Below are 10,051 nucleotides of genomic sequence, written 5' to 3'. Positions count from 1 at the left end.
TTGACGCCAGGAGTTTGAGACCAGCCTGGGCACCCAGTGAGACCCTGTCTCTACAAAAAAAAAAAAAAAAAAAAAAGCCAGGTGTGATGGCTTATGCCTGTCATCCCAGCACTTTAGGGGGGCAGAGGCAGGCAGATCACGTGAGGTCAGGAGTTGGAGTCCAGCCTGGCCAACACAGTGAAACGCCGTCTCAATTAAAAATACAAAAATTAGCCAGTTGTGGTGGTGCGTGCCTGTAATCCCAGCTACTCAGGAGCGTGAAGCAGGAGAATTTCTTGAACCTGGGAGGCAGAGGTTGCGGTGAGCCGAGATCGTGTCATTGCACTCCAGCCTGGGCAACAGAGCGGGACTTCGTCTCAAAAACAAAACAAAACAAAACAAAACAAAACAAAATTACCCAGGTCTTTTGGCATGTGCCTGTAGTCCCAGCTACTCAGGAGGCTGAGGTGGTAGGATCAATCGAGGCCAGGAGTTCAAGGTTAGAGTGAGCTGTGATCTCACCACTGTACTCCATCCTGGGCAACAGAGTGAGACCCTATCTCAAAATAAATAAATACATACATACATACTTTCATAAAATAAAAAATAAAATTTCACTTCTACTGCCCTTGCCTCAAATAAGAACTTGGAATGCTCAGCCTAGTTGGCTGTAATATGGACTTTTAGGTGCTTAGGATTTGTACTTAAGGAACAAAGAACTTGCTATTTACCAGGTAGTAAAAAACACTTCAAGTCCTTAAACATTATTTTTACTGTAAGGGAAGCACTTGTCAGCCCCCCAGTCATTTCAGATATGATTTCCGAAAGGGACATTCTTTCATTCTTCTCTCCTTACAGGCATAAACATTCTGCATTTTAAACTGGAAACATACAATGTTATCTACTTCTGGTGTCTTATGTAACTTTCCAGGAATGCTGAAAGACTTTCCGGGCTCCGTGAGGTTGGGAATGGGGGAAAGGCAGAGGGGGCTGAAGGTGGGGGTTAGGGCAGACTCGAGGGACAAGGAAAAAATCCACTTTTTCCATACATCACTACATTGGCTGTTTGTGACAAGAAGTTATTGCAATTAAGATACAAGCCGGATGTGTGGGCTAAAAAACCTCAGCTGATATCACAAGCATTTATTGATAATGAAAACTTGGAGGAAGAGATCTGGAAAATTGTTGTCTTTAGTGGTTTCCTATGCAAGAGAACAAACCATATGGATTAATAAAAAAGTGCTCTACCTTATCTAGGAGAAGAAAAAACTGTTTATTTTGCTGCAAAAAGAATGTTTCTGTCAAGTCTTAAGTGTCAGTCTTCTAGGTTAGGGCTTTACATTGCACACACCACCACATAAGTACATTGTCTTGCTTTAAACAATCATTTTGGCGTTATTAAATGACCTGGCCAAACAGCCTCAGCTATAAGAATAAGGGATAAACATTCAGAGTAAATCAGCATCTATAAATCCTTGATCACGTGAGCCACTGTAACACAACCAAACCTGAATTAGCCTATCAGAATAGGTAATGACCCCTCTACACTTCATGAAGTAAAACGGGTTTCCTTTGAGAATATGCTATTTTCAAGCAAGACGTTAGCAAGGAAATGCCTAAAATGTGTCCTGGAATATCTTTTGCAAATGCAATGAAAAGGTAATGGGAATAACAAGTGAAAAGAAGAACCCTCAAGGGACTAGTTTACCAGTACTACATAAGGCAGAAAATAAACCTTAGATAAACGCTAAGCAGAGAGTTAAAAATCTGGAAATATTAATACAATGCAGAGTAGAGATACAATAACAGAGTAGAGAAAGGGCATGAAGCTTTCTGGAGAGTTAAGCTTTAAGGTCTTTACTCAAAAACTAAATAGTGCATACAACGAGTCTTCATAAATATACACTCACCACATTCTTTCCTGTCTTCCTAAAGAAAGCACGTTGGAAATTACCATGTTTCCGGTTTTTCTTGGGTGACCATATCAGCATATTTTCTGCATCGTCCTGTATATCGTGACTAAAAATGTCAGGTAAACTTACCACCAATAAAACAAAAATTGGATACAGATGGCTCCTCGAAAGGCACTAATCTACACACAAATATTGGCCTGCTAGGTTATTGATACCTATGAACTCAGGATTATACAAATGGGATGTTTATCTCACTAGGACTTTGATGGAACTTAAAACAGCTCAAATCTAGTCTGCATCAGCTCACATACTCTCTAGAAATCACTCAGGTAACTTGTTTGAGTTGGAACAAACCTGAAATTACAATAAGAATTTAGGTTGTTTCTGGAGACCTTCCAATAAAAGCTGAGAGCCAGAGAATTCAGACGAGTGGCCACAGCTTGTGTCAATTCTAGTTGCAAAGTGGCCCATGTTGAGTTTACCTGAGTCATAGGAAAGAGTGATGCCCTCCTGGAAGATGAGATGCATACCTATGAGGAACAATAGTAAAGCTCCTTGGTCTCTGGAGAACTCCTTATCAGAAGGCACTCAGTGGAAAGGGCCAGTTCACACCATCTGCTCTTGGCGAATGGTGGGATGGTCTACTCTCTATTTTTGTTTTCTCTCCTGTCACCCACAGTCCTAATCAGGTAACCAGGTACAGTCTTCTGTCTGGATCTTGCTGACAAAGCTGTGTGTGCAATGGATGCATATGAAGAAAATAACTTTCTTAGACATAAAGAGATTCATGTATGTTGTAGGCAAATGAAAAGACCCAGTAACTGGCACACTGGGACTTAATTCAGTTGCATTCTGACTAGGACCTCTGTTTCCCTGGCAACAGCAGCTCTGCAGACATAAAACTGAATTCCCTCCAGTGTTATAGAGAAGTGCACATAAGTGACTGTATGGGGGCTTTTATCCGGGTATGCTTGCAAAATCTTCCTGCAGCTTCCCTCTAACAGAGGGAGAAAGAGGAGATTTATAATATTTTCTAGACATGGAACAAATAATTACACAGTTTAAAGGCCCTTATCCCAAGTGTTGCTATTCTACTATTTCTGGAGTGTCTTTTAGAGGGTTCTTATGGAAGTTTCCAAAAACAAATTAACCATTAAACGAGTCAACCCATTAGTGCGACTCCTGCCATTGGTCACCTTCTATATATGTACGCACACAGGCATTCATATGTGGATCATACTCTTTGGAAAACATGGGAGAGAAGATTCTGCCGCCATTCGGTTTCTTACTTACTTTCACCTATGTAATACAATTTATAGAGAAGGAGTAAATGTCAATAAAACACCACTCTTTAATTCTTCCTACTCAATCCACTCCTTATTGGGTAAGGACCATTACGTAAAATCACACTTGTTCAATATGCTCTGCTTGCCTTCTCTAACCTCTAGTCTTGGGGATTAGAGAGGAATTTACTATCTTGCTTTTAATTTATTCTATTTAGTCTCCATTATCCCTGTGGTTACTTTTCTACTGCACCACAGGATACCAAAATTGGAAGCAAATTTAGATACTGTCTTCTCCAATATTCTTACCTAACTAAAGTACGCATGCCCTCTACCATCCATCATTCTGGATAGACATGTAATTTGCAGCATGATGCCCCCAGTGGTAGGGAATCTGCTCCCATTTTTAGCAGCTGTAATTTTTAGAGGGTCTTCCATGCATTGAAGGGCCTCTAGAAATTCACAGGCTCCAGACAGAGGCTCCCCATGGCACCAAGACACAGATGCAAGGCTTCCATCACCTTCAGGATGTAAATGCTGCTGCAGAAATAATCAAAGAAGGTATGATTGGAATCTATAAAGCCATGTGGCATGAGATTTTCTTTCTTTATGTTGTAGAGTGATTTTTTCCTTGTCGAAGAGAAAAGATTTCTCAGTATTAGTCATTAGGGAATTATAAGTGGAGATGTGTGTTCTTGCTTCCTTCTGACCACAGAAATTTACATCTAGCATCAATCTCACCTGCCAAGAAGGGAAGATGCAAATTTTGCAAGATAAAAATGTCACCTCCACTCCATCCCACCTGGGTCAAAAATAATCATCTCCTCTTCTGCGTATGGTGACATCATTTTTGGAAGAAGTGGTGATTCCTCCTCTTGTATTGGAGTTAGTGGGGAGTGTGTGTTTCTCCTCCACTGGCCTGTCAGTATATTTAGAGTGAAACTCTGTTGACTGCTTGGTTGCAATTTCCCAACCTCCCTCACACACAGGCTCAGTAGCTAGCTTAGAAGAGTTTTCTTTCAAAGACCCACCAGCTTTCTCTAGGAGAAGTGGTAGTGGATTCCAGGAACCTCCAGGGTAATGAGAGAATGCACCCACCCAGCCCTGCAGGGCCAGAATCGCCCTGATAGACTCCAGCCTTTCTGGAAGGGAGGAGGGACAGAACAGCCTTGAGGGTTTAAAGAGATGCTTATTGAAGTAATAGGCAACTGATCAGGGTAACACAAAGTATTGTCATGATTTTAGTATACTACAGATAATTTTGCTCTATTATCAAAAAAATTTAAGCTGTAATGGGCTTAGTGGTATTTTAGTATTTTTACTCATGAATGATTATATGGAATGTGACATGCCTAGAAAGAGGCAGGAATGAGTCAACATTTTGTTTTCCCTCCATATGAAATAAGTCAGGGGGAAAAAAGAAGTAAAATTGATATTTATATAACATGACATCCTTAATTGCAAATATTTTTGTTTTAAAAAAATATGTGGACTTCTAATGTGTATGTACAACTGTGAACTAAAAGGTAGAAACTATAAGAATGAGCACCCTCCCTAACATAGACCAGAAAAAGAGGAAGCTCAGACAGATCTGCAAGATTGGAATCAGAGTGATTCTACTCCATTTCTGGGTAGTCTAAGGCCTAACCCCAAACACAAACAATTGTAATCTCAGAAAGTTTCACACTGAAAGACGCAGGTTGAATTTCACTCCCTGGAGAATGACCAAATTGGAAAGGATGAGAGGATTTGCCGTCACTCTAAAAATGAATCTCATTGGTTTGGTCTCCTGGCCTCTAAAAGGCATCAATTGTGTCCATAGAATTTGATGGTAACTCCACATTGCAGCCAGTACAGAAAATGTATTGTCTAATAAAGCATCCAGAAATGAGCTCCATGTGCAGGCTCTTCAACATCCTATCAGTTTGATCAATGTTGCATTTGGATCTTTTCCTAAGCCATTGACTCAAGGAGAGACATCCCTAAAGTGGAGAACATATGTATACAGGGAAACACACAGGAGGACACACATTTATCTTCACTTTCTAAACATAAAACAGCACAACGGGAGAAACGATGTCTGACAAAAGAGTTTACGCTTTGTTTTGAGAGACGCATGTTTCTGATTGTTTATTTTTGCTTTCATTGAACACTGTGTTCTTCTCTGGTTATGATCTATGAGAAACAAGGTTTTTTCTTTTTTTATTCAAGCATTTGATGTGCAGACTTGATTTTTGCCAAAGACAGAAAGTAAGGAAGAAAATAGGATTCATTTTTTGTAAGAAATCTTCAGGATGATCTTGGACTGAGAGTTACCAGAGGGTTCACTTTTAGTGGCTTTAGGAAAAGACATCCATCTACCTCAGTTTGGTTTTGGAGGGCAGCAGACCCATCTACCGACATCATGATTATAAGAAAGAATCTAGAAGAGGCTGGGTGCAGAGCCACACACTTGTAATCTCAATGCTTTGGGAGGCTGAGGTGGGAGGATCCCTTGAGGCCGGGAGTTTGAGTCCAGCCTGCCCAACACAGGGAGACCCTATCTCTACAAAAACATTTTTAAAAAATTAGCCGGGCATTGCGGTGCACACCTGTGGTCCTGGCTCCTCAGGAGGCTGAAGTGGGAGGATCATGTCAGCCTGGGCATCAGAGCAAGTCCCTGACTCAAAAAAAAAAATTCTTGGCCAGACGTGGTGGCTCATGCCTATAATCCTAGCACTTTGGGAGGCCGAGGCCGGTGGATCACTTGAGGCCAGTAGTTCGACACCAGTCTAGGTAACATCTCTTCTAAAAATACAAAAAATTAGCCGGTTTTGGTGGTGCATGCCTGTAATCCCAGCTACTCAGGAGGCTGAGGTGGGAGGATTGCTTGAACCTGGGAGGCGGAGGTTACGGTGAGCTGAGATCACGCCACTGGGCTCTGGTCTGGGCGATACAGCAAGACTCTGTCTCAAAAGATAAAAAATTTAAAAAATTGACGATTTTCCTGAGATGATTGTGAATATAAAATTAGGTTATATATGAAAAGCCCCTTTGCAAGTTAAAAGTGCTATAACAATGGACTATACTATTATAAATAGGCTTCCTTGTAACTGACTGTCAATTTGACATTTTGTAAAACCTAAGGTTACTATAAAACAAAAAGCTAAGTAGCAGTCTTAAAAGTATATTTCCACAATTATCTTGAAATCAGTTTCTAAACCTTTTTACATGAAAATTTATTAAAGAAAATTTCTTTCTATTATGTTTTTCTTCCATCTTTATCCCACCAAAGAAGTTAGAACGTTTCTTGAGATATGCTATTTCAAAAGCCCCAGTGGCCACCAGCCAAGACTGAATTTATATGGACCAAATTCTCTAAGAATGGTATTATGTACGTGTGAATTTCCAACCCATTCTCCCCTCAGTGTGTAATAAATTCATCCAGAAGGAGTTTTATTTCATAGAATTGACTTCTTCATAGGTCTTCATGGAAGCAGCATTGAATATTATCTCCTTTCGCTTAAGGGAAGGGAAATGAAATATATTCTGCCAATAGATAGTTACACCATAAAAAGGCAGTTTAAAAAAAAAAAAACAAGGCATTGGGAACTGGGAAAAAATATGGGTCTCTAGATGTTTTGACAATGTAATGGCACAAAATGAGGGATTTTTTTTGTCATGTTACATATTTTATATTTTATTTTTTAGAGCAGTTTTAGTTTTAAAGAAAAATTGAACACAAAGTACAGAAAGTTCCTATACACCTTTTCTATTATTAACATTTTGCATTATTATGGTATGTTTGTTACAGTTAATGAGCCAATATTGATACACTGTTATTAACTAAAGTCTGCAATTTATCTTTGTGTTTATATTCCATGGGGCTTGACAATTGCATAATGACAGGTGTCCACCATTACATTATCATACAGAATAGTTTCACTACTCTAAAACTCTTCTATACTACACCTATTCATTCGTCTCTCTCCCTGTACCCCTGGCAACCACTGATCTTTTTGCTGTCTCAATAGTTTTGCCTCTTCCAGTATGTCACATAATTAGAATCATTACAGTATGCAGCCTTTTCAAGCTGGCTTCTTTCACTTACCAATATTCCTTGAAGATTCGTCCATGTCTTTTTGTGGCTTGATAGCTCATTTTTTAAAAGCACTGAATAACATTCCATTGTATGGATGTCCCACAGTTTGTTCATTTACCAATTTAGCAATTGTGAATAAAACTTCTATGAACAGTTGCGTGCAGGTTTTTATGTGGACATATATTTTCAATGCATTTTGGTAAATACTTAGGAGTATGATTGTTGGGTTGTATGGAAAGACTATGTTTAGCTTTAGAATAACTGCCAAACTGTCTTCTAAAGTAGTTGTATGAGAAAAATATTTTAAAATATTTTTGGAAGCAGCAAAAAACATATATCGCATTTTATGAATTCAGCATTTATGTATTGCATGCTAGTAAAGATAAATTAGATAATAATCTCTAATTTTTGTGCTTATATTGAGGAAAAGCCTAATACTATTCATACATGAAGAAAAGATAAATACATATTATTTTATTATATAACCCTCAATTTAACCAGCCAACACCACTGCATGCCTACCTCCTGGAACAGTCCCTGGCACAGCGTGAGCCAATGATGAATGACTCTCTATTTGCCACTATTATTCCTGTCTCGGTTTTTATCTTATCCCATGTCCTTCCTGAGTCTCAAAGTCCTTCAGCCTCCAATAAAAGCCCCCCAGAGAGTCCCTTGCCACTGTCATGGCCTAACATCTGTGCCAGAGAGCCATAAGAAGCACAAGGACACCTCTGCGTCCTTATGCTATCAGTCTTCCTCTCTGGTTGGGCTACATCCATGTCCTTGACCTAAGGCAACGTTGCTCCCAGGGCTGCATTGCTGTTGCTGTGAGGATCAACCTTTTAGTTTGTCACAGTACTCAGCAGCCCCCACACCACCTTCCCCAATCACCCAGAGACCATATTATCCCCCTCCTCGAAGAATGCATAACATTTTCTGAAAGCAGAACTTTCTTTCCTGTTCCTCCTCCTTTCTATCTTGCCCTTTTTCCTTAATTAATTGACTGTAACCTCCCAGAGTGATAGGCATAAATAGGGCACTGGTCTGTTTAGAAGAGCCCTGAATTTTAAAGAGATGAACTAATCAGAAAAGTACAGGAGAATGTTCTAAGTGAGATATGTCATCAGAATGTGCTCAGACCACAGAGAACGGCTGAAAGTTCCAGGGTGTAAGTGGGAGGAGAGGGCAAGATTTGAGCCGAGTCTCGTGGTGTGGGTAAATCTTGAGGTCTGCTTAACAGTTGGGGCTGTGGAGGGTGAACTAGAGTGAGAAGTCAGTCCTCCTGATTAACATATACCTGCGGAGGAAGTTACAAAAGTAGCTGGCTAGGAATAGGTGGTGATGTGGAGGGAGCAAAGAACAAATGAGAATGTTCTCCTGAGGCCTCCCCAGAAGAGCAGAGGCCCAGCACTACTGGGAGCCACTGGGATTGGGCAGGCTGCCTGCCGGGACCCCTGCTGCCTCGAGGTGTGTCTTCGTCCATGTGTGAGGGTTGCTTAGTCTCCAATTTTGCCTGAGGCAAATCCTGCATTCTGTGAAGACAAAACCTCAAGATTCTGCAAAGCTCAGCATGCAGGAATAAGGTGATCACTTGCTGAAATACAAACTAAAAGGAAATATCCTTGTTTTCTTCAAGGGGAAGAACCAAACCAATGCTTTAGGTTCCAGAACCAAGCAACGTCAACATCCCTAGGGATGCTGTCAGAAATGCAAATTTCCAGCTCCATCACAGACTTCCGAAATCAGAAACTCTGGAGGTGGGGCTCTGTCATCTTTGTTTAACAAGTTCTCCAGGAAATTCCGAGACCTGCTAAAAGTTTTGGAACTACCGCCTTAGACAACTATAATTGACAATGAGAGGATGACTGAAATTTTAATCAAGACTTTGTTTCTGTCAGTAATAAACCATATTCTAACTAAAGAGAAAACACATCTAATTATAGGAATGGGGCAATTTCAGGATGTTAGTGCAACTGGGACTAAGTAACACGTTTAAAGTAATCTAATCTATTGCTTCAGTTTCTGGAGATAAAGCAAATCTTCTGGATCCATGAAAGAGCATAAAAGCGTAATAAAGGGCACTGAACTGTAAAAATTTACAGTTCTTTATTTATACATGTTGACAGTTCAGTTGTAAATGTTTATAGCACCTCATAGACCAAAGGAGAAAGCACACAGACCCACGTGAAAGACACAACAGTCACAAAGGTTTGAGAAATGTTGGCAGTGCTGGGGGCTCACCACAATAAAGCCAGAGAAAGGGGGCGAAGGGCCAAGCTGTATTGATAAATATTTACAAGCAAGTCATTGAAGAATGAGAGAGGTTCTATTATAATCAAAAGGCAACAGGTCATTTTTGAATAGTGGCATCTGAAACTGGAAACAAATTTGTTGCTGAAATACAAATTGGAGGAAATTGCTTTTGTGGGAAAACATTTCCTCTCCTCAGTGGATTTCTCTTTTGTGTTCTGCCTGTTCTGATCGTGGAATTTCAGAGGCAACTGGGATCTCCTGATAGGGGACTGGCTTCTGTTCCAAGCTCCCCTCAGTGGCCTTAGGCAAGGTGCCTTAGTCCTGTGTCTGCTTTTTCTCATGGAAGATAATGGCCTTACTAAGCCTCTCTGACAGATGTTGTAAGATCTGTAGGTGATTGTTTCTAAACGCAGACCATTGGGGTAAAAGAGGGAGAGAGAGCCTAAGGAGTTCACTAGGATTATCCCAATCTTTCCCTTCCCTTTTCACAGGAATTTCATAATTATGAAGACATTAAATCATGGCCTTGAGCGTGACACTGT

The sequence above is a fragment of the Pan troglodytes genome, chromosome 5 (genome assembly GCF_028858775.2).
Source record: "Pan troglodytes isolate AG18354 chromosome 5, NHGRI_mPanTro3-v2.0_pri, whole genome shotgun sequence".
Lineage (NCBI taxonomy): Eukaryota > Metazoa > Chordata > Mammalia > Primates > Hominidae > Pan > Pan troglodytes.
Note: the sequence above shows the minus strand (reverse complement) of the source record.